General features: G+C 38.8%; 1 protein-coding gene across 2 annotated transcripts in view; it reads left to right on the forward strand.

Annotated features, from left to right (window-relative positions):
- Positions 1-27,153, forward strand: part of LOC122800842 (probable GPI-anchored adhesin-like protein PGA55) — an 813,969-nt gene that overhangs the window by 203,671 nt on the left and 583,145 nt on the right. The window lies entirely within an intron of this gene.

Consider the following 27,153-nt stretch of genomic DNA (forward strand, 5'->3'; position numbering starts at 1 on the left):
CTGACCCTGATGGTGACTGCTGTCTACTGGTGCTGTGCACCCCACAGGATATCCCATGACCATGCACCCATAGCCTGTCACATCGTGGAGTAGACAGCACACTTCCCTCTGTAGTGCTGGAGATAGTGCCACTACAGAAGAGTGACTGTGGATGGCCATGTGGACACTCAGCAGATGGTGTCGCTCACCTATGTCAACGTGTCCAACTCCAACCAGATGTTCCAGCACAGACAATGTTTGGTCCAAGGCAGACACTGTATCAGCCCTCCGTCTGTCCACTGCATCAGTGAACTGATCCAGGGTGTCCCCCTGTGAGGTGGAGGCAGTCACGGATGTCAGACTGTGCTGTCTGTAACCCTAAGCATCCATCTAGTGTTGCATCCAGAATGTGCCCGTGCCTCCATGACAGCCCAAAACATGTGCCTAGTGACCTATGATGTGACACCTGGAACAGGTGGTGGATGGATAGCAGTCCTCCTATGAGCACCCCTGTCAAACCGCCTGTGTGAGACCTCACCAGTTCTCTGGCTATGGCCAGTGTCTATTCTCACTGACACCGTAGTTCCCACACTGTCCCTGTTCAATGTTGCCACCCTCTGACTGTCCAATATCTGTGGCCTCTGAGGACTGGGTATGTGTGGGCATACTGACTGTGTGCAGTGACAATGGGGGCTGAAGAGGGATGTCAACCTCTGGGACAGATTCAGCCCCCAACAACCTTACCTGTGCCTCACTATGGCCACCATAATCAGCATAGTCCAATGAGACACTGACATCAGGTTGTGAGGGGGACAAACTCCAACCTCCCCATTCACCTGTGAGAAGCTAGACAAAAGCAGTACATTACTACCTGCACTGTTATGTATGGTAATCCACACAGACTCATACAGATGAGGTTCTATGACTGTATTACCTGTCCCACATCTCCACATCTCTGCTGCCATGCACAACAGACAACATCACAACAACATACAAAAACAGGTCCAGGCCTTTATAGCATGCACTTCAGCCACATCCAGTTAACGTTGCTAGTACAGTCTGCCTGTAAGGTATGCAGTATAACACTACAAGTGATAGTACTACACATAAAACCCAGTACACCTATCTTGAGAATGATATGCCAGTACTAATTTCACTGCCTCAGGTACGTACCATCTCCCTTATGTGTTTGAACAGGTATCTTGGAGTAATTGCCTCATGTATACCAGGCTGTGTAGCCGCTCATAACTAAGTGCAAACATGTTGATGGTCGTTCAAATACACACCTGTGATTAGTGAGTCTATGAACCGTAGTTAACTGTCCCAGAATGACACATACAAATATTCAAATATGGCTAAGCACATTTGTAAATAGGGCAATATGGCAGCCATTAACTTTCTTAGAGTAAAAAACAGTATCATACTTAGCAGGTGCAAGACTACGGACTTGGGCCACACCTGATGGACCTATAAAGAGGTGAGGGAGAGGTATTGTCAGCACTATTGCAGCACTACATAGTAATATGTGCATATATCCACATGTACAGTAGCTGCTGTGATAATGGGTATATCGCTGACATTCTGAGTATGTATGCACAACTGTGTGGAAACCCCAATACCCCCAATGTAGGTAGAAATGACATCCATGTACTGATATGTACAGCCTGCCACAATGACTGATATAGTATTACACTGGTGAACACAGTAACCTTATATGGATGCTCTTCTGCTGTGGAGACTGTGGCACCCACCTCATCAATGTATGGTCTGATGGATGCCTGGGAGCTATCAGTGTTCCTAGGTACACCAGGAACTCCTCTATGGCTGAGAGTGGTTGTTCCATTGTAGGCCCTCCACCAGTGGCAGCACAATCCCTGGCAACAGCAGCTGCCCTTTGTCGTGCAGCATTCAGCATGTCTGTGGCCTGGTGTCAGACCTCCTCATAGGTCCTGTACTTAGGACAATCTGATTGACATCTCACACAAGGTCTACCCACAATGTTGCCTGCTGTTCCCGATTATGTCTCCCCCGGCAACAAGATCTGAAGGTGCTTTCTCAATCCATGCAGTATTATGTCATTCTCTGCATGTGAGAAGGGGGCATGTCTTCTGTGGTACATGGGTTCAGAAAGACAACAAAAGGGGAACACATTACAGCACCAGATACATGGACATCTGCTATGTACAGATCCAGCAAACCCATAATGGCCTGCACTTTCCACTGTTCCCTCACACATCATACAGCACAGTCTGGCAACATAGCATATGTGTGGATACCAGCTAGATAGTGGCAATACTGGGGTATAGCCCTGTGTGCTATGACAGATGCTGCTGTATGTTCCTACACCCAATACTGCCTTCTACTGTGGTGTGTCCCCTATGGGCAAACTCCCTCTAATATGTCATACGGCCACTGCCAGACAAATAGCAGTGTGCTATTGCAACTACTATATGAGGACAATCCAGCAACACCAGTGTGCCACAATGACAGTAAACAATGCAAACCTTCTGTAGTATATGTTCCCTGTAGGCATTATACCTCTCAACTATACAGATGTTTACAGAATGTCAGGATGTTTACCTCATAGTTTCGGTCATTTACACACAAACATGTGGATGTCTGATAAATGGTTGGCCAATCACTGATGCTTGATGCCAGAAAATATAGTTAAGCATAGCTGTCAACTAAATGGGGACAAATGTCAACAGAAACAGGGACTTAGCCAGAGTACATCAGGGTCACTTTTAAAAGTTTAGGACTATTTATGTGAGACATTCACAAAATGAGAGGAGGTAAATTACTTTACATCATTTGATGTTACAGGATCTACACCCTTACTTATTGTCACTATGTATTATGTGTAATCCACTAGCTTTCCTATAACAGCCATCCATTGTAGGAGGGATTCAGAGGGACAGAGCAAAGATATCAGTAAAGTCAGGGACAGCTGAGAGGCATGCCTGTATGCATCATACGTCTTAACTATATGGGTATTTGCAGAATGTCAAGATGTTTGCCTCATAGTTTTGGTCATTTTCACACAAACCTGTGGATTTCTGACAAAAGTCAGCCAATCATTGATGGTTGATGTCAGAAAATAAAGACAGATATCTGAGCTTCACACATCATACCCTTCAGAACATGGTTATGCTACTGTAATATCTATTATTCTATCCACATTCTTACTCTGTATGAGACTATTTAAACACTGTCACTGAGTTTGGGCCTCTGTCCACCCATTAATTGTGGCTTTGTCCTAATTTCTTGCTGTAAGAGGTTGACAGATATGTTGGGCAAAGCTGTCAACCAAACAGGGGCAAATGTCAACAGAAACAGGGACATAGCCAGAGTACATCAGGGACATTCAGGGACACTTTTACAATTTTAGAACTAGTTATGTGAGACACTGACTGAATGAGAGGAGGTGAATTACAGTATATCATTCGATATTACAGGAGTGCACATCCTTACTTATTGTCACTATGTGTTACGTGCAATCCACTAGCTTTCCTACAACAGCTAAATATTGTAGGAGGGATTGACTTGGACAGAGCTAAGATGTGATTGAAATTCAGGGACACTTGAGAGGCGTGCCTGTAGGTGTAGGACAGCAGAGTATCAATGGCATGTCATTACCATAGATCTAAGACAGGCTTACTGCTGTGATCTCTATTCCCCATACCTCCATCCTCCCATCTGCATCCTGTTATATGGAGAAATCTGTTATATACCTGATGGAGTGCAATATCCCTTTGTTGAACTTTGCTTCTGGTAATCTTTTGGAAATATGCTCTCTGTGTGAGAGCATACAGAGTGTCATACAGACCTGTTTCCCATAACCAACTGCTTGCCTTTTTAAGGTATTGCTCGTTAGCAGGTAATTGCTTCTGCACCAGTCTGTGGTTCAGAATTGCTAATTGCAGCTAAAACAACTGAATTACACTATCACTGGCCAATGACATGCCACCAAAGTCCAATATATAAGTATGTCTTGTAGGTCCCTTTCTTAGCTGTTAAGAAGGACATTACTGAGGTGTGGAGACTACAGCATTGCAGAGTGTAGGTACCAACTGTCATCTATAGAGATTTATGGAGTGAGTATCCACATAGTTTCACCTCATTTGTATGGTCGGTGGCCCATGACATTGTGTTCATCTGGCAGTTTGCTAGCAAATATTGAGGGTTGAGGTCATAAGGAAAGAGAGACATTTGAGTGTCAGACTTAATACCCATCAGAATATGTGTGCTAATGTAACAGCTGTTATTCTATCAACTTACTATCTTTGTAGGAGAAAACCATTACACATATCCCTATCTTTGTAGGAGCAAACCATTACACATGTCCCTATCCGTGAGCCTTTCTCCCTCCATTATTTATGGCTGTGTCTGGATCCCTTGTTATAGAGGTTTGGGAGGTATGGTAGGTCTGTAGCAGCTACCTTTACATACAGCTGTGTATGCTAGCAGCTGCAGCCTAGCCGACATAGGGGGGAGTGTGAACACTTTGGAGGACAGCAAGCTGTACATGTAACTGTGGCAGCTGTGTCAGCCCTGTCATTATGGTAGAGCCAGGGTAAGGGTACCCTGTACAATCCAATCAAGGCATGTGATTAAGGAATGCCTGTCATGCAAGAATGCCAATAGCAGAGTAGTAGGCAACATGTAGTTAGGCTATACATATATGTGCAGTGTGTCCCTACTTGCAGGCCTTTGACTTGCAAAACTGGTTAACAGTAAACTTTGTAGATTAGGATTACATGACTCAGTCATTACTTGCTGTCTTCACAATAACGTAATTGAACTGCAACACAAAACTGTATTTGAACCCAGGACTGTCTGTGGCAAAATGTATTGTATACAAGGCACTTAACAGACTGAGCTACTGAGTCACTGCAAAACCATCTGTATTTGCAAGATATATGAGGACATATAAAGGCTGTGAGAAAAATATTAACATCCATCAGTATTTGCATGGCTTTATATGGTTGTATGTCTGCACCAGCATCCCAGCTGTACATATACTTTGCCATTGATGCCTTAGCAGGTGTCTTTCTACAAGTTGCTGATAAAAGGGCATACCTGGTATCACAGATCTCAGTTACATCCATTATTATGTATTTGGCTGTCTACTGGTGAATTATTGCATAGAGTCGAAGGTACACTCACATTTTTCCCGTTAGTTTTTATTTCAGTTACATACCTAAAGACTGGAAGTGGCAATCAATATGTTTTGCTGGAAACACCTGTTTTAGTTAAGATCTATGTGGAGTGGTGGGTTAATGCAGTGAGCTGTACTTGAGAGGGGTCTGCATTCAAAACATTGGAAAGATTCTGAGAACCATGGATGGACAATTCCCCATGATTTCGTTTGATAGTCTGGTTGATATGGACATCCTGAGAGAATGTAGCAACTGCCTTATGTACATGGACAGCCCTCCACTACTACTACCTAGGAACACAAAATGAGAGAGATGCAATTACATTATGAACCTAGAATCCTTGTTGTCTCACAAGCCAGTATATCTGGCACTCAGAAGGTTGTCTGCCCAAACACTACAAACACCACACCTCTAACACCACCCACACACTCCTACATATATGGACGTTTTTAACAAAATCATACCTAAACAAAAGAGACATCTGACACAAACACACACACACACATCACAACCCACAGCACCAAGCATCACACATAGTACACATGCCTGTGTCTCACATCCTCTAAGGCCCAGCCACAAACCCAACTTACTAGCCATAGGAGACTATTGTGAGACACACAGATGTGCCCCTCATGAGGCTAGACAAGGAGAAAGTCACAGTAAGTTGCTTTTCAGGTGCTAGAATCTGCCATATCACACATGCACTCAAGTCTCTAACAATAGGTACTGTTATGACTCTGTCTTAGTTCACATTAGTGGGAATGACTTGAGATGTACCTCTCTTGACTATATGGAGAGAGACGTGATTAAGCTCTCTGAATATGTGTCCCAGGCAGGTATGTCCCTAACCTTAAGCAGCATCCTACTGTCACCCAGAATGATGCCTCAACAGAAAATGATTGACTTTAACAATTGGCTTAGTTTCTGGTGTCATTCCAAGGGGATCCAGTACCTGACAGCCTGGGAGGACATGATTGATAGACCATGATGCTTTGCTAGAGATGGCCATCATCTGTCTCCCCTGGGCTTTAGGATTCTGGCAAAAAGGTTTTTGCCTCCCCCATAGTGCCTTTTTTAGGCAAAGTCATGAGCACAAAATTACCAACATGAAAACTTCTTCTAAACAAAATGTAAACGTCATGCTGCTAAATGCTACAAGTATTAGTATGAAACTGAACAAATTGCAATCTTTCCTCGCCCTGGAGGATGCTGACATTTGTGCAGTCACTGAAACCTGGTTCAAAGCTGCAGAGAGCACCCCAGCCTTACCAGGTTACTCATCCTACAATAATTTCAGACCCCAAACAGAGGGCTACAAAGCAAAAGGAGGAGGAGTTTCAATATTTATCAAAGACATACACATGTCCAGGCTGATCAAATGGTATGAAGCACAGGAGAAACTCCAAGTGCAGTTAACTGTTGATAAAACATCTATTCAAATCATAACTAGCTACAGACCCCCAACCAAGACTCAAGACGCCCACGCCACCTATCTGGACTTACTTGAATCCATCAAGATTCAACCCTCTACCTTGATCCTGGGTGACTTTAACTACCCAACCATAGAATGGAAGACCTCTTCTAGCCCAAACATGAATGCCCAGAGATGTCTTGACCTTGCCAATGCCAATGCATTGGATCAGCTGGTCAACACCTCTATGAGAGGTGAAAATATCCTGAACCTGGTACTAACCAACATGAATAGATACTGTCGCATCCCTACAGTGTCATCCTCCTTGGTAAGATCTGACCATAAAGCGATCACCTTCAAAGTCACCATCTCACCTAACCCCCCTTGTCAGGGTCAAAAAACTTTTCCAAAGCTTAATACAATCTCCTGAGAGCATATATTAGCAGCTTCTCGTCCACTGTCCCTTCAGTAGGAACTAGCACTAATGTCCAAGCCTACACCAAAAATTATATGAGCACATACATAGCTGTATGGACTCAGCAATACTTGACAGGACCAAATCATCTTCCTCAAGGAAGAGTAAACCTGTCTGGTGGACAAGCAATAAACAAACTCTATAATAAAATGAAAAAAAATTGCTGTCCAGGACCAAGAAGGAACAGGTGCCAAGTTGGAGGCAATCTCTCCTTTGTCTGAATGAGTAAATAAGGTCACTGGTGAAATCTTCTAAGGCTAACTTTGAGTTCATATTGGCCACATCCACTAGGAGCAATCATAAGACCTTCTTCACATTCGTATGTGATCACTAGGGAACAGGTGTTTAATGCCCTCTTAAATGCAAAAAAATACTGTCTCCATGGGACCCGATAGCATCCCTGGCTGTATCCTACATGAACTCAGGCATGAGCTGTAAGCTCCATTATACACCCTATTCAACCAAAGCCTGGGCACCAGCTTTGTCTCAGCCAAATGGAGGTTAGCCATGTTGATCCCTCTATAGAAAGGTGGAGCATCCACTGATCCAGGTAGTTATAGGCCCATCAGCCTAATTAGCCTGATCTGCAAGGCCATGGAATGTTTTATCATGAACCTGATAAACAAGGACATTATCAACCTCCAAACACTTGAACCCACACAGTTTGGTTTTGTCAAAGGGAGATCATGCTTGTTAAACTTGGTCAACTTCTTTGAAACAGTTACCAAAGCCAGGGATGAGGGGAAGATGGTTCATACCACCTACCTTGATCTAGCCAAGGTCTTCAACACTATTTCCCACTCAGGTATAATAGATAAACTCTCCCAGCTAGGCATCAACCTGTATGTTACCAGATGGGTTACTAACTGGCTCACTGATAGAACCCACTTAGTCAAAATAGGAGAATCCACCTCTAGTAGTAGACCTGTAATGAGTGGTGTACCCAAGGATCGGTCTTGGGGCCTCTACTGTTTGGGATATACTTTTCTGAGGTGCAAGCCAAAACCAGTAGTCTGTGGCTGACCACGTTTGCAGATGACTGTAAGATGAGTGCTGTCTTAAATTCATCTAGTGATGTAATCATCCTCCAAGAGGGCCTTATTCCAACTAATGACTGGTGCCAGAAGCATGGCCTCAAACCCAATGCCAAGAAATGCATCATTATCCTCTTTGGGGAAAATGGAGTCCCCAGTAATTAACACATTAATAACAATGTACTAAGCATGCAATCAGTCATGAAGGACTTTGGCACCCAGGTTGATAGCAACTTGACTTTTGACCACTATGTTGCCTCCATTGTATGGAAGGCTTTCTACATGGCCCACCTCATAAGTAAGGGTATTTCATTCGGGAACAAGAAGGTCATAAGATCCCTATTCTCCTCCCTTATCAGACCCATTATTGAGTACAATGCTCCCTTTGGCATGTAGCTTGCCAAGCACATGCAGCAGCAGGAGAGACCACAGATGTACCTGACAAGGAAAATCTGGGGCCTCAAAGACCTGTCCTATACTGATAGGCTAAAAGCTCTGTCCCTCGACTTAGCCTTTTACAGATTCCTCAGAGGTGACCTGTGTCTGGCATACAAGGCCATCTCAGACCCAGCCTTGATGGAGTTGCTGCATATCCAAAAATCTAAATACACTCATGTAAGCGCAAGCAAAGCTTCATCCTGGTTTGTGACATTAATACAACTTGTCAGGGGGATAGATTTCTGCCCAAAGACTCCACCATCTATGGAATAAAATCTCTCTCCATGTCAAGCATAGTACCTCTCTAGCTCTCTTTAAGAGGAACCTGGATGACTGGGTGGTAAAGATAAAATATACCCCTGGGATCCCACCCGTGTCCCTGCTGGATAGGTGAAACAGGTGCTGACTTTGTGTGAACATCAGAAAGATTTTTGGTTAGGATTAAAAGGGCCTCAGGGCCAATAGCCTAGTATCATCCTATTAACCTATGAACTTACAGAAACTAAATAACTGTCATGCCTTGCTTGGCAGGTATGGGAATATAACCCACTAGTAGTGACTGTAGAGGACATCTCCAGAGAATTTATGAATTGACTGCAGCAACTTTTAACAGACACTCCAGGCATACAGCCATACCAGGATTACACATTTTATTTCTGACTGCACATTGCTGAATTTTCACATTATGCCTAATGATTTTAACACTCTGTGATATCTAAACACACAATTATCTACTTATAAATTAGACTACCTCACCCATTTACCTGCAGTTACTGTGGAGAGAGAATTTGTAAGCATTACTTGACTGCTATTGTAATATTTAGTGTTACATAGCACTGGATTCGCACCCTGGTCTGTGTGTGGCAACATGTACTATATAGAGAACATTTAACAAACTGAACTACTGAATCACTGCTGATTACTAACTGACTGATATTTGCCTAGAGTTCACCTGGAACCAAAATAACAGTGTTATACTAGACTTTAGTGACAGTAGAACACACATTCATGAAATACAAGCATAACACAGATAGCAGGTATGCTGTATATCAGGATAAACAATGGTGGCATATGCAATTTATTGTTAGTCATTTGAAATATCTGTGAAGTCAACTCATGGAGTGGGCTACCTCACCCATATGCCTTTATTACCTGATGTCTGTGTATGTCAGAGCATTATGTAACCAACATTGGCCTAGAGACAGCCTTGAACAGTAACATATGAGTTAACCAATACAATTTTCATCCATTACATTTGCATTCTACAGCTATTATAATGTTATACATGACTGCAGCAACTTACCTTACAGCCTGAATGCATACAGCTCTACTGCAATGGTTACATCAAGACAATCCTAATATACACCATTTTTCTTAGTGTTTTTGGTATTGTTTCTTGTTTTATTGCAAAACAGTTGGAATTATTAATTTCTTGCAATACAGCTCTAATTCCACATTTATTGCACTACAGACTTTATTGTATATACTTTAATGCACTTACTGGTATTGTTTCATGTTTTTGTTGCACTACAGTTGGCATTAGCATTATTCATTTCTTGCAATACAGCTCTAATTACACATTTATTGCACTACAGACATTACTGTATATACTTTAATACAGTTACTGGTATTTTTTCATGATTTTATTACACTACAGTTGGCATCATTCATTGATTGCAATACAGCTCTATTTCCAGATTTATGGCACTACACACTTCATTGCATATACTTTAATACAGTTAATGTTTTACTCTTTCTTTCTTATTTCACTACAGCTAGCATGATACATCTGCCCTCACTACACTCATGGTAAAACCTGGCCAGCATGCAACTCGACTTTGCAATCCCTCTTAGCTGCAGCTGTTGGGAGAGAAGTACACTATTATCCATATCAGTTTTGCAGACATTCAGATTACATATTGTTAAAACAGAGGTAAAATTACTTGCATACTTTTGGGGCATTCCCTATCCAAGCTTCTTGGACACGTGTGTCAAAGAGTGCCCTCTGTCATTGTTTCACATCGTCATGGTGGTGACAACACTGCTTACCTATGTGGGGATACTAGTAACACTGGTGAGATCTCTGGCCAGCTGGTCCCAGGCCTCAACTTTACACTCCAAGCCCTGGAAACCTTCCTGCAGCAGCAGGTCATCATGGTGTTAAACTAGGAGCCCAGACATGTCCCCGGACTCCAGAATGCCCCAACTCTGTGCCCAAAAGGGTGCACCTTCACCAAGACCAGCCATAGTAACCGTCAGAGAAAGTACTCAATGGATTCTGCTGTATTCTCATGTATTGGGCTTAATATAAGCTGTTTTCCCACCCTTACACGCAACTGGGCAATATTTAAAAAAATGCTGCATCGCTTAGCAGCACGCAAACCAGTGCAGCTGAGCCGAGCAGTCCAAAAACTTGCAGAACCGTATGCCTAGTAATGCTTAGCTGTGCACAAACTAGCCAAGCAGAGCTGAGCAGTGCATAAACACTGGCAGCTGTTACCATGTTTATGTGATGCTTAGCAGGTCTTAGCTGGTCTAAGCAGAGCTAAGCAGAATGCAGGGTGGCCATATTTTAAAATGGTCTGCATAATTTGTATATCAAAATTAAATGCTTATTTTCTCTTCCATGTATTCAGACCCTGGATCTACTGCACATAAAGCCATAACTCTACCCATTTAGCTGTGTGGATATTAAGAAATCTGGTATACCTTCACATATACCACTGAGCTACCTATAATCAGTGCTGAGCACTGCACTGCACCATGCAAACACACTCAAATACACTTAATCATGACATTTAAATAAATAATTAATTATATCCAGTTTCCATTTATAGATGTCTGGCAGGTATCGGCTATCTTATCTGTGAGCACTGCTTAGCATTGCTGCACTCCATGCCACACTGCAAAAACATGCTTTTTAAAAAAAATAAAATAAAATACAAATAAAACAATAGGACAGTGCAGGGAGTCTCTTACCCATATGTGGACATGGTTAGTACTACACCACTCCCTACACTTATTCAATAACCATGTTCCACTGCTCTCCCTCAGCAATACACCATTATTAATATGCATACAGCGCTGCCGAGGGGAACTGTGTTCACGGACATGGTAAGCTTCCGTGTAGGTTTTACATGTTGCCTATACATATTTTATTAAATCCTGGGGTATATCATTTTTTGCCACAGCCTGAATCATAGCAGTTATGCTTATTACTGATGTGATAGTCAACAGCAAACATCATAACATTACATTTTTTTTTTTTTTTTTATAGATTCCACTTAAAGTATTTTCTGAGTTGTAAAAAGCTACATAGCTCTGAAGATATCTTTGAATTTTGGTCTTCTTTTCTAGTAAAGCATACTTGCAACAGGACAGAATAATAAAATACTTCATAACCAGTTTCTACATGGTTGTGGACCTACATGTTGCACATATCACTGCAGTCCACTAAATTTGGTTTAGAAGCAATGATTCACATATGTGTGCAAAAATGCAGTGGCATTCTGTGGTGTATGCATTGCAAGTACCATACGGAAAAGTATGGGCTTTTTTTAATTTATAAACAAACATTACATCATAGGACAAATTCTAACTGGGCAGATCAGAGCTCCCTACATGCAGACTGAACTCTAATCTCATGAGATATAACACTTTGAAAAATAAAATGTAACAGCAACAAATTCTGAATTTTGTTGGTATTCTTTTAAAGTAAGGTGGGGGGTGTTTTGACTCATGATTAGTAACAACTTCAAAATTAGCATAAATTCCACACCTTCAGAGTTCACTTTAAAGAATGACCACTTTTTAATGCTCACAAACTTATCTGTTCAAAACAAGCATTGAGTATATTGGCAAACTGATCACAATCCTGCTTTTACGCATGAGATCAGCTTGCCATACTGAAGAAATGAACCATCTACGGTCCAGTTGGGAGCAACTAAATGAATTATATCATGCATAATTCAGGAACCTTCACTTCATGGATTTTCTTACAGACTTTTTCTTCTACAATGGCCATGTCTTGCTTGAGTTCTGGCTCAGTCTTGAGTTACCAGTGCTGTAAACTGGGTGAATTGACTACCAAAGCTATATCGACTCTTACTTTCCTCTGCAACCACAATCATCTACCTGGCTAACAGATACTGTTAACCAAAAAGTCTACTTTGTGCATATGGACTGCTGAAGGACTTTTTAAGACTCAATTTTGGGCCCTTTCCTGTTTGGCAATTATTTCTAAGACCTTGGTTAATTATGTTTGCAAATGAATGTAACTTGTGTGCTTTTATTTGCTCTTTAACGTATCTACAGTTGCTACAACATGGGTTAGTCAACGTTAACAATTGCTGCAAGGAGAATGGCATTAAATTAAATGTAAAAAGTGTAGCATAGTTAATTTTGGTAAACTAAATAATTTCACTTACTGAGTAGGAGATGGACTCCTCCAATCAGACATTGTAATGAATCTAGCACTGTTTTTGATATTTCCTTATCATTTGACCATTGTGTCTCCAAAGTAGTTTGGAAATCTTTTTATCTGATGCATCCTTTTCCAAAGGCACCTCCACTATAGCCAAATAAGTCTTAATTCCCCTTTACTCATATCTTATCAGACCAATTATTGAATATAATGCACATTTTGGCATGTACTTATCTAAACATATTACACAACATGAGAAACTTTAGATCTTCATAACTAAAAAGATCAGTGGCCTCAAATATTTTAGCTAATAAGAGAGACCAATAGCCCTTTCTCTACTTAGTCTCTTAAAGACTCATCTGTGGAGATCTGTGTTTATATTTTCGAGCCATGACTGATCCAACGCTTTTAACTGCATATTGCTTCACCGAACTAATGGTACCTCAAACACTTTGTTAAAGGAACTAAACCTTCAGCAGCAGATAAATAAAACACAATGGCAACATAGATTCATAAGCCAAATGTTTTACTTATTTCTGGAACAAACGTCCTCTACATGTCAAGCAGAGTATCACCCTTAGAGTTTCAACCTTCAAGGTAAACCTAGATAATTGGATGGGCAACTTCAAATTCTCCCATCTTTCTTGAGACTAAAGGGAGCTTTTGAATAGCGTTTCTTTGGCTAGACTTGAAGTAGTCTGCAGAATCACGGCCTGGTACTTGGCCATATAGCTGTGAACCAGTGGAGAGGTATAGATTAAAGAAATTAGGCAGAGTTTTCTGAGTACTGCTCTGTGAGTGAGCGCGAGAAGCAGGTGAGCATCCCTGTTACATGTTGGCAATTCATACTGTTGCTGTGTAGATGCAGTTATACTCCTGTAACTTGTAATGGCCTTAATTCACTTTCTTTGTTTGCCTTCTCTTCTCAGTACCTTAAATTCTTTCCATTTCTGTTGGTCTGTATTACTGTAATTAACTTATTTTTCTTTACATACTTAGTTGTGGTGTCTTGTTGCTTGTAACTAGATGCAGTGATGTCATATTTTTATTTATTTTACATTTGTTGACCAGGTTAGTCCATCTAACCTGATAGCCCTTTTTTGGTGGAGACCCGGCAAGAAAAGCTCCACAAATTTACATAGAAATCAAAACATTCGCATTTGTAAGTTCCATTTTTTAAGTTCCAAAAATTTACATAACAAAAATCAAAAACATTAGCAATTTTAAGTTAGAGGCAGTAGAGCATTGAGACTATCTACAGTGCTCTGTTTGATATAAATAAGACACACTGGCATCATAGATTCATAACCCAAATGTTTTGCTAACTTCTGGATCAAACTTCCACTACATGTCAAGCAGAGTATCACCCTTGGCCCTTTAACGAGTTTTCTTGCAACATATATTTTATTCATGATTGCTTTGCTATACTGAAGCTAGCAAATCTTCTGGTTATAATGATTTTACAATTCTATACCCTAATTCACTAACTGATTTACCTGAAATGTATGTCCAAATGATTTATTATATTTATTACACTAATCCTCTTAGGCGGATACAGTGTATGGTAATTATAATTATGATAAGGGCTCAAATGTACACGTGTACAGTTTGTGCTGTTAGTCTGTATTCTGTAGTGCTGATTTCTTGGCTTTACCTTCTCTTATTTTTTTTTTAGTTGTTCTTCCGTCCTTACTTCTCACTAAATATCAATTATTGTCTGTAATATTTGATTATATATTAATTTATTTGTTTTCTTCCTGGCACTATCCTGTTCATTGTTAATAGTTATAAGATCATTGCACTAACTGATATTGCACTTAATCCTCATTTGTCATTACATGGGCTGTGACTTTCCAGAGCTATGTTCCCTGTCTGACTATAGTTTATTAAATATATTGGGGTGAGATTAGCCAAGACAGACAAAGAAACAGAGTAATGTACACAGATCCTAAAAAAAAAAGAATTATTTTAATTATTAAATGCAAAAACCGTAGTATGAGACACCAACACGATGCAAAAACTTCACTGTTGTCAAAATCCAAGCATAAGACACCATGAAAGTCCAAAAGACACTTTAATAGAAAATGAATAAGTGCTTTCGCGTAGTGCAAAGCTACGCTTCATCAGATAAATTCACAAAACATATTGCAGACTTAAATACAAAACATTTTGGCGGGATCGTTAGGCAATAAATTCATAATTGAATTAGTGAAATGTACATTAATCACTCTAACTATCAATTAGTGATTATTACTAAAATTATCAGCCTTCCAGCTTAAAAAACAACATAAATAAAGAATATATATAAAAACGACAATACGGAACTTCTGTAAATACAACAAAATTACATGTCTCATTCTTTAAAAACTGAATGCATCTTTTCCGTGACAATAATGATAATGCAATCAATGCTACAAGCTTCAGCAACAAAAGCTGATATAACAGCATGTGTATATTAAATGAAAAATAATAAATAAAAAATAAATCTCACAAATATCAAAGGAAACACATCCAAAAATATATCTAGTGGGCACACGCATAAATCACATCCCATATAGTCCACTACTGAGTCAGTTCAGATATATATTTAAAATTCAATCCTGAAACTTAAAGAACCAAAATATTATTACCCAAATGCACGACTCAATATAAGTGCATTGGGGTTAAGTCAACTCTTATTCAATAAAAACTACAAAACAGTTAAATTCTATAGTCATGATGCGATAAACAGACTACCATATATACATGCCAAACTTCACAAATTTGAAGCAACATAACAACCCTTCGGTAGTCAAATATAAAGAAGGACGGATGGAAATATGTCTGTTACCGAAGTATACATAAAACTCCACAAACACGGAGCAATAAAAAACCAAGCAATAGTCAGATACGTAAAAAGACAACAGAGATATTCATTGTAAAAATACTTATTGGTAAAAAAACCTAACCTGATAACAGATCCTGAGAGCCCCATCATGGTTCGCTTTCGCCAACGACTTATTACTGCATGAAGACAACAAAGCGACCAAACAAAGTAGGCGATATTATAAAAGATATATCCCAACCAGCATCAAAATACAATGCTAACCAAGGGCAATGTCGCTATTAAATACATCAAATGGCAGGCATGCTGTTGTCTACAAGTCACATGATAGCTGTGAAAAAAACAAAAGTTCAGATGTATGTTTAAAATACAAACCTGAAGCTGAAAGAACCAAACTATCATTACCCAAATGCACAACTCAATATAAGTGCACTGGGGTTAAGTCAATACTTAATCAATAGTAACGATAGAACATTTAGATTCTATAATAAAGGTGTGATAAACAGACTACCATATATATATACCAAACTTCACAAACTTAAAGCAACCTAACAACCCTTCAGTAGTCACATGTATAGAAAGACGGATGCAAATATGTCCGTTACAGAAGTATACATAAAACTCCACAAACACGGAGCAATATAAAACCAAGCAATAGTCAGATACGTAGAAAGATAGCAAAGATTTTCGCTGTAAAAATACTTATTAGTGAAAAACCTAACCTGATAACAGATCCTGAAAGCCCCATCATAATCCGCTTTAGCCAACGACTTGTTACTGCATGAACACAACAAAGCGACCAAGCAAAATAGACGATCTTACAAAAGATAAATCCCAACCAGCATCAAAGTACGATGCTAAACAAGTGCAATGTCGTTAATATACACATCAAATGGCAGACATGCTGTTGTCTACAGGTCACATGATGGCTGTAAAAAAACAAAGGAAGTAGATAAAGCTGAATATCAAGAACAAGAACCACTATCTTGTAAGTAGAAAGTGCAACTATACACTACATCAAACATCTTATTACACAGTTCAAGATGAAATAAGCTGGAACTATATAATGCACCCACAAATAACTCATAAATAAAAATGTACATAGTATGTAAGAAGAAATTCTACTCACACTAAATATAAGAAAAAGTATATATGGGAGGTAAATTCATATAAATGACATAAATCTCTACATATATAAAAAATACAACGATATGTAAAACAACTAACATTATACATTGGTATGACATAAACTTATGTTATGTTATCATGAATTGTTATGCTCATTCACAGAACTTCAACACAGGACTGTAAATATAAATGATAACTAAAGATATGTTAGAGCCATATAAAAAAATGGGGCAAAAGTTTCAAAAACTAAAATATGGATAAATAGTACCTGTGTCACCATAAATTTGATGTCATTTCCTGTCTAACAACACTGGCTTGATAGAGATGAAATTATTCAATCCAGGGGGTAGATGAGCTGCCAACCTTAAAATCCAATAAAGCTCGGCTCTAGCTAAAGCATTATCGTTATCTCCCCCTCTCTTGTTTATTGCCAACACTTGCAACACCCTAAAGGTAAAGAAATGTGTGTCATATTCGTTAACATGCCTGGCCAGGGCATTGGTGTCATCTTGCCTACGGATACTGTAAAGGTGGTCATAAATGCGGTCTCTCAGCCTCCTCTTTGTCAGCCCTACATAAAAAGCTGTACATATAGAACATGTGGCCAAATACACCACATTCCTAGTGTTACAACTAGCATATAGATTGGGTTGGAATGTGATGTCCATAGTGGGATTTAGTTGTTCTTCCGTCCTTACTTCTCACTAAATATCAATTATTGTCTGTAATATTTGATTATATATTAATTTATTTGTTTTCTTCCTGGCACTATCCTGTTCATTGTTAATAGTTATAAGATCATTGCACTAACTGATATTGCACTTAATCCTCATTTGTCATTACATGGGCTGTGACTTTCCAGAGCTATGTTCCCTGTCTGACTATAGTTTATTAAATATATTGGGGTGAGATTAGCCAAGACAGACAAAGAAACAGAGTAATGTACACAGATCCTAAAAAAAAAGAATTATTTTAATTATTAAATGATTGGAAGTTATTAGAGTTGGAGATGGGACAAAAGATCTAAACCTTACAGATGTACATACTACCAATAGCACTATATTGCTTTCAAGGATTTTCTTTGAGACCTTAGGGAAATATCTTTATTGAGATTTAGAACATTAGATGAAAAGTTTCATATGGTGTCATGACAAACCAAGAGTATCCTGGGACAAATTAACCTGGAAATGGGAGGGTTTGGGTATCTCTGATTTGAGACTCTATTGGACAGCATCTCAATTAAAACTTTTCTTGACTTGACATTATATAATTGGCACAGCTGTGTGGATAATCTTAAACAAGCAATTATTACAACATCAAGATTTCAATGCCATAACTTACACATGGAAAAGCACAGTACTTGAGCATTTTAACATTGGTAAGAAGGTGGCAGAAAGTCATGAATTTTTCATGAGACAAGAAAAAAAATGAAGGAAGCTATTTTATAGTATGCTCTAATAATGGTAGTCGTGATACTAAAAAGCCGAGATAATTGATTGAATAAGTACTCATCAAAAGAGTTAAAGGGAGCATCCTGAGTTCACTTGGAGGAAGATCGAGCCTTTGCAGTTTGGAACAAATTCAAAGATATCTGCAAAGGAACAGAAATTTACTTCATTATATGCAGAGGATTAAGTAGAATGAATACAATTTTAAAGAAAGGTACAACAGTATTAACAGTGGGACTTAAGTGGCTAGAGATACTGAAGAACAGTAGACAAGAGGCAATTAAAAGTAAAGGACTACTATCAAAAATATACAAAGCTGCACTATGAATAAAGATATGCACCAAGAATAAGATTGAAAACAGTTGAGAGAGACTGTTGAGCATAAACATGAACGGAATTCTGTGAGATGAGATTTACAGTGGATTGAAGGTGATGAAGGTAAGGATAATTACATGGAAATGTCTTGACTAATACTTTATGCACTAAAATAGCTAATCAAAATGTTCCCAGAACCATCTCATGGATGCTGGAGGTATCACACAGGGACAATAGGGAGATGATTAAATATAGGATCATAGGTTAATACTAGGTTAACTGAAGGGCCATTTTAAGGCTACCCAATAAGCTGAGGTCAAACTTAAACCATGTACTTTGCATCTATGAGATAAATCCACCTTAAACATTATGCTAAACCCACCTACTCAATATATTTTCTGAGCATTCCCTAAATGAAAGGAGTTAGGGGGATGCATGCAATAACTCCTTTTCAATCTGTGGCCAGGGAAAGGCTATTTTATCACAGCAGTATTTCTTTTGAGATACCCCCTCTTAAGAGCTGGGACCTCGGATGAAATAGACCTATTAGCTACTGTGATGTTAGCGGAAAAAGTAATCAATAACTTGGAGATGGAAAAAAAGAAGACCCCCCCCCCTCAACAAAGGAAGATTTCTAGAGATTGACACAAGAAAGCAGACGAAGAGAGACATTAATTGCAGAAGTTTACCACCCATGGTATGAAAAGAAATGAGAGACATGGATTAAAACCATGGAGAAGTAGGTACAGTTAGGAAAGAAAAGGGGAGAAAACAAAGAGGGACATTGACAACTGGCACAATGAGCACTGAGTGACTGAGTGGACATGATGATCAACAATAGAATGGAAAAATACATAGTTAAAACTTCACTTATGATGTAGTAAAAGTTTATTTATTTATTTAATTTTATTTTTGCTATTTGTTGTTACAATTGTTAAAAAAGCAAATCTAAGCTATTTAAAACCAGTAAAGGATTTGAAGTTGTGAACATTGTGTTGGGTGAGTCCAGCTAGAAGTGCAAAAACAGTTAAAAAGTCTAAGATACAAGATGAACTCCCTTGTCAATAAGGTAAACCATGCATGAAGTTCGCACCATATGTGTATTATGAATAATTGATTGGTAATAGAGTACAGCTTAAAAAATACTATATTGTTAGAACATGCAATTACTTGTTTTTAATGACAGAGTGAACTTAATGTTTGTATTTAAAATATGACAGTAGTTGATTTTATAATATTATCAATTGGTTGTATCTGTACATCTTACGTAACACTTATTTACATAATATTTAAAAAGCCTTCATGGCACAGCCCCAGTGCGAGATAAAAGTAAACTGAGAGGAAAACAATTTGTGACTCTTGTTACAGATTGATATCTTTGAGTAAAACAGTTTTCATCCTTTAAAAAAATCTTTTAGTGATCAGTGATTCTATAAATAGACATGCAAATTCTGTACTTACCAGGCTTGAAAAAGACAGGGTAACAGTGAGTTTTTATTCAGGTGCCAGATTATTTGACATCATGAGTGCACTAAAGACCCTTTCATCTGGAAAATATAACTATATGTGGGAGTGAATGACTTGGGGCGCAAACCCCTAGGAACATGAGGAGACAGATATCTGAACTCTCTGTACATGTGGTAAATGCAGGCAAGACACTGATCCTGTGTTAAATCCTTCTTTCTCCAAGAAATATACATACTAGGTATAAGTAAAAGATTATTGGTTTCATTGATTTGTTAAATATTTGGTATCAATCCAAGGGGATCCTGTATTTGTCAGCATAGGATGAGATGCTTGACAGTCCAAATTGCTTCACAAAAGTTGGCTTGCACCTGATGTTCCAAGTATTTCACATGTTAGCTAAAACTTTTGCAATCACCATTATACATTGCTTAGAATGAGTCCAGCCAATTGCCATTCTTATGCAAAAAAAACTTTACATTCAAAACTGGATCGCATTAAGGTGGATTTTGTTAAATGCCAAAAATAATGTCAACAAACTACGTGATCTTGAGGCTGTCCTGCATTTAGATCTTCTCGATAATTGTAAGTACTGAGACATGGTTTAAATGTAAAGAAATCACGTCCTCCTTAACTGGTTTCTGTGTCTTTCATGTCTTCAGTGTCAATGTTAATTGTGGTGGTATTCCCATGTTTACCAAGAACCACGCTTCCTCTGTGCAGATACTCACATACCACCCAAAATATAAGAAAATATCAGTTTACTAACTGGTACAAGACACATTCATTGTCCTTTGATAATCATGTAAAACTAATGGCCTCAACTACCTCTCAATAAACTGAAACACCTATATTTGCAATTTAGAGTATGTCACAAGTTCTTAAATTCAATAAATAAAACTCTCTGGATCGGATAGTTAAACTCACAAGCAGACATACTATTTTTGATCTGGTACATACAAATATAGCTCTTTCATGCAGTATTCACAAATTATCCCCTTTCCTGATTTAAGCCAAACCATAAACTATTAACTTTCAGATTCAAAATCTCCAAATCCCCTGTAACTAATTTCTCAGTATTTAAATGCTTCACATGTATTATTCTCATCAAATTCTTTGAGGTTTCAAAATTTACTCATGGTAGCATCAGCTCTGATGCTGATACATCAGATAGTTTCAAGGAGGAGTTCTGTGCCCATTTAGGTAAATGTATAAAAGGGATAATACCAACCAGAATAAAGTATTAGTAAACTAACCAGACCATGACTATAGGTTAGCTTCCGAAGCTAAAAGTAATTATAAATTCTTCTTCAGCTATGGTAGGAAACTAAGAAACAACATCTGGCAATGTTCTGAATGTATTCAAAATGTTACTACCTATTCAAGTTCAACAGACACTGCAAATATACTAACAAACACATCCCATTCTAATTTTACACCAGATACGTTTTCCTTAAAGTCCCCATATCCTTGACTCCTTTAAACCCTTGTTATCACAACTGAACATGCACTGAAGGTGCTTTTTAAGGCCAAAAAAATACTTATTCTGTGGGGCATGACACTATTTCTTTATATAACAAGTACTAAGTATGCCCTGGCAGAGTCACTCCAAAAACTCTTTGACCTAATTTTAGCTACAGGTTTTCTCCCTGAAGTCTGGCACACAGCAATTTTGATACCACTAAAAATAGGAGGCTCTACAACTGTCCCTGGGGATTATGGGCTCTTTAACCTGATGAGTGTCATCTGCAAAATCATGGGGCAAATTGTAACTGACCCTATAAAGCATATCAAAAATCTAATTTAAATTTGACCTACAGCACTTTGGCTTTGTCAATGGAAAATCTTTTATAATGAATTTGGTTGACTTCTTCAGGAAGGTAAACAGGTAGTCCACAGCGGTCATGCTGTTCAAAGGTACTTGACACAGTACCTCTTGCTGGCATTGTAAGTAAACATAATACCTTCAAAAGAGGCCATACCACATTTATGTAATTGGCTAGGCCAGTCAATAATGGGGTAAATGTATGGGCCCCCATCCAAACATTTAGGTTCTGTTTGGATGGATGCACACCTTATATTAAGGTTTCCATTGAGACATGAACATAAATTTGCAAGAACTTAAAGAATCAGTTGATGACAGAATGGCCTAAAATGTTGAAGTCCTTGAAGTCTTGTAGGGTCAGATTCAGCTAAATAACTGAACAACAAATTGTCAGTACCTAACTATTTTAACCTTCTTCAATTGGGCAACTTCAGATCTTTCACCACTTTATTGTTGTCAAACAATCCAGACAGATCACTTAAAACTTTCATGTTCTTTGTTATTATTGTTACATTGCCTCACTTCTTATTGACTTGTACTTAGAAGGCATTCTCCTACCTATGAACCAGAGTCTGGTACTCCATCCTCAGCACTATTCAACAGCATCTGTCTTTAGCTTTCTTCACAAATCAACTTAGAGTACTATTGCAACAACAAAGTTCAGTTGTACTGGCCTCATCATCTACATTTCTTCCTATCCTACCCTTCCTACTCTTCTTTTCTCATTCCTGTAGAACTCTGCCCATTAGACTACATTTGCTTTTGTTGTTTTCTGGAAAACACTATTAAAATTTATGATACAAAACTATGTACTAAGACAGACTAGAACTTACATAAAAATAAAAAAAAATCTCTATTCGCAAATGGACAGACATAGAAACTTGCCAACTACTTCAGATAGTAGACTAACAATGCAACAGACCAGTAATTTGGTTTTCAGTTAGTCTTTATATATCAATGGCAAAGCAGCCTTATGCTTTGGAGATTACACGTATGTTTAAGATGATATTAATAAATCTTACATCAACATTTGAGTGCTTTCATTTGTTTCATGGTTACAGGTTAAACTTCTTCAGAAATTTGACTCAGGTTGTGAAAATAGAGAGTTTATTAGAAAAATAGGTGGGTGTGTGAAGCTAGGGACTGGTTGCATCACTTCCTTCCTTTTAGTGCACATCTTATATAAAGTTCCCCTGTGAAGCTAGGGATTGCTCTTGCATCACTTTCTCCATTTTAGTGCATACCTTATATTAAGGTTCTCATTGAGACATCGGGTTGTGTCTGCTTTAAGCTTAATTTGTCACGGCAGTTCCCTTACCTCTAGCAAGGTGTTATAGTCCCCCCAATATACTACCCAGGCTTTCCAATGCTAGGAATTTGAACTGAGGGTTGTTTGTGCAGGTAAAAGTTTGCCTAGCTAGGGCATTAATCTTCTCTCTGTTTCTTATAGCCTTTCTATGTTCCTTTATTCTGTCACTGAGTTTTCTGATGGTTTTGCCTATATATACAGGAGGAACAAATAGCTAAGTAAACCATAGTTGTATGATCTATTTATAGAAATGGTGCTTCTGCTAGATAGCCTGCATTTGCTGCATTCAGGGATGGAGGAGCAGCAGCAGCTACTGCATTTCTTCATGCCGCTGGGTTGGTGGGCATGGTTAATGATAGCACTGTCTCTTTTCTCTAACAAAATTTTCAGGGAGATGGTCTTTTGATAGCAAAAAACAGGGGCATCACCTAACACTCACCTCAGTTCATGGTTGTCTGTAATGAGATTCCAATTTTTCTCTATGATCCCTCTAAGGCTCTTAGTGTCTGTTGAGATAGGGAGGGGGAAACAAGAGGTGAGTTTCTTCACTTGCTTGAGTTTCACAGTGAACCCTATTTTCTGGATGGGGAGAAATTTGCAGTATCTGTGGGAGTGGATTTCTTTTTCCACTGTCTCAAGTAAGTGTTTAGGATAATGTCTTTCTAGAAAAAGCTGTTTTAGTATCTGGCTATCTTTGAGGAAGGACTCATCCTCACTAACTAGTCTAATACGTCTAATGTACTGGCCCCTGATAATATTTGTTTTCATGAAGGGAGGGTACTGGCTGTTATAGTCCAAGCAGTTGTTCCTCAATGACCCTTTCCTATAAATGTTAGAAGTGAAGTTTCTAGAGGGGGTGTCTAGGATCAGGGAAATGTCCAGGAACTGTGCCTCACGCCCCTTGCCAGACATTGTAAAATCCAAGAAAGGAATGCTTTCTTTCATAGTCCTTAAGAAATCTTTGAGTTCAGTTTCTGTGCTTTGCCACAGAAAAAATATATCATTTATATATATCTGATATAGACATACTTTCACAAACCTTTTAGGTGTTTAAGTATATCACTCTCCCAGCTGGAGAACACCAGATTCGCATAAGCTAGGGCAATTTTGGCTCCCATAGCTACTACTTTTTTGCTGATGGAATATGTCTCCATTGAAAGTATCAAATGTATTGTGTAGTGCAGTACTGATCAGCTCACATATGTTGCTGATTTTCTTTCTGCTTAAGGTAGTGTGTTTTCTCAGGAAATTAGCTGTGACCATGATGCCTCTCTTGTGAGAGATGTTAGTGTATAATGCCATTACATCCAGGGTAACCAGTTTCTGATCTCTGTACCATGGTAACCAGTTTCTGATCTCTGACCTGGTGTAGCTGGTTGTGGAATTCTCAAGAATCCATTAGATGGAAATCAGAGTTCTTTACTATTGGATTCATGTATAAGTATATGAACTAAGAAATGTTTTCTGTTTTTGTTCTCTTAGAAGAAACTACATATCTGAAGGGAGGATGGGTCTTACTCTTCTGGGTCTTGAGTAGCCCAAATTGCTTCCCTGAGCTAGGGGTGAGCACCATTAGGAAGTCAGATTACTACTCTGATATTTCCTTGCTGCATGATATTTTCTAACTCCTGCTTTATTTGCCTAATCTATTCAGCCTGTTCCATTATAACAATGCCTGCCCCTTGTTTGCTTTCATAACTCTAATGTTCTTGTCTTTCCTAAGTTCCTCTAATGCTGCTTTTATCTTTGGGGGTCAGATTGTGCCATTTGGTGGGAAGGTTTTTGCTTAAACTTTCCATGAAATACCTTTCACACACCATAGAGAACACATTTAATATACTGCTAAGCACAGGATTGTACATACTTCTCTTTTTCAACAAGCGTAAATCATTTACTGTGTACGTATCATCATAGGAATTGTCAGCACTATCCATTTCATTATTAATTAAGAATTTTAAGTTTAGTTTCCTGATGTACAGTTGTAAGTCTAGCACCATGTCTGTAATGCTAGCCCTTTGGGCTGATATGAAATTAAGTCCTTTTTAGGAGGTCAATCATTCCATCATTGAAATCTTTTTAGTTAATTAAACAGTGAGAAAGTTGGGAGGGGGATTGTTTCCTCGGTCTGCCTTCATGGCTTTCCTCTCCCCTTCCCGGGATTGAGCTGTACCTTGTGGCCTGCTCAGGAGGGTGAGATAAATAATAATTTCCTTAGATATTTATGCAAGGGTCATTAGAGGCATTATTAGTGTTTGCATTAACATTTGAGTTAGTGCTGTGGTTTCCTCCTGGCCTTGGGCTGTGAAACTCTTGGTTTGGAGGGTGATTGCTTCTCTTGATGTTAGTGGTTCCTTGTATCTGTTGTTGGTGGGCCTCCAGAATGTTTTCTGGTGACTGGGAGGGTTCCACTCTGTCTGTAAGAGCTTGGCATTGTTTTGCATTGTTTGTGGGTCCTCAACACTGCTCTTTTTTAGGGTTCTGCTAAATTTGGTCAATATCTGCTATTTTTGTTATTAAATTCTCTTATCTTTGCTTTTGTTCTATTTTTCATCTCATAATACTAGACTAGTTACCCTTGTGGGACAATTAAGCTTAGCCAGTTTCCTTTTTTGGTGTTGGAATTAACCTATCTCATTTAGTTAGAGAGTGGCTTTACCCATTCCATGATCAATAATTATACTTTACCCCTAATGTGAATAACTGGACAGGGATGATGGGCAGTCTGTCCCTGAGCATTTCTATCCTCTGTGTAATAAACCTGTCCGTCCAAACCATTCTGTTGATGTATCAAAAGAGGATTAGATCCCTAAACCAAGTATTTCTGATTTCATTTGAGTTGCTGATGTGCAGTAAATCCATCAGTATTAGGTTGGAGGGTGCCCTGTATGCCAGACCCAGGTATATCCAACATGTTGTTTAGGCCTTGCATCTTTTTATTAAGGTATCTCTGTGAGTGTTCCAGTTGTTGCATGCATCTAGACACATACATGTCGAAGGGAGCATTATACTCAATGACTCTCCTAATGTGGGCTGAGTAATGGGAGACAATGACATCCCCTAGATCTAGACACAATCCCTTTGTTTATAATCTGTGTAATATAGAAGGACTTTCTTACAAAAATAAAGATATGTTGATGGAATGTTAGGTCACTATCCACATAATTTCCTCAATTCTAAACAACCGGGTCATGTGGTAGGGGGATATTGTCAATTTAACAGCTCCCTGGGATATATGACTTCCCAAAGGATACAAAAATGCAATTTTTGGAATTTAGTTTCAGTCCATGACTTTGGCACTAGTTATTTATTTGAGACAAAACTTCCTGCAGGATAGCTGTGTCATTTGGGGATTCAATAATTGCTCCAAGCTCTCAGTCACCTGCAAATGTAGTCAGAGAGAGCCTTTTGGTATTGACTTTTACTTCGGACAAGTTGATACCAAACAGTTTAGATCTCAGCACAGATCCCTGGGGACTCTATTGGTGACTAGTTTTTGGAGGTAACGTCCCCTACTTTGATTTCCTGTGTCTTATATGTGAGCCAATTGGCAATCCAGTGGTTGATGTGGGGATTTATTCCCAGTTTCTTTAGCTTTTCTACTATGCCTGAGTGAGGAATTGTGTCAAAACCTTTTTGCCAGATCAAGATATGCAGTGTGTACCATTTTGCCTTCATCCTTTGCTTTGGTGACTTTTACAAAAAAGTCCACTAGGTTGAGAAAGCATGACCTTCCCTTGATGAATCCAAACTGAGATTACTTCACTGTTTGGAGTTTCTCTGTGTTCTGATTGATTAGTTCCTTGATAATTATTTCCATTGCTTTATATATGAATCAATAAGACCTATGGGTATGTAATTTCCTGGGTCTGTGCAACATTCTCCCTGATGCAGGGGAATGACTGTAGCTGTTCTCCATTTAAT

The sequence above is a fragment of the Protopterus annectens genome, chromosome 4.part1, assembly GCF_019279795.1.
Source record: "Protopterus annectens isolate FY-2018-M chromosome 4.part1, PAN1.0, whole genome shotgun sequence".
In the NCBI taxonomy this organism is placed as follows: Eukaryota; Metazoa; Chordata; order Ceratodontiformes; family Protopteridae; genus Protopterus; species Protopterus annectens.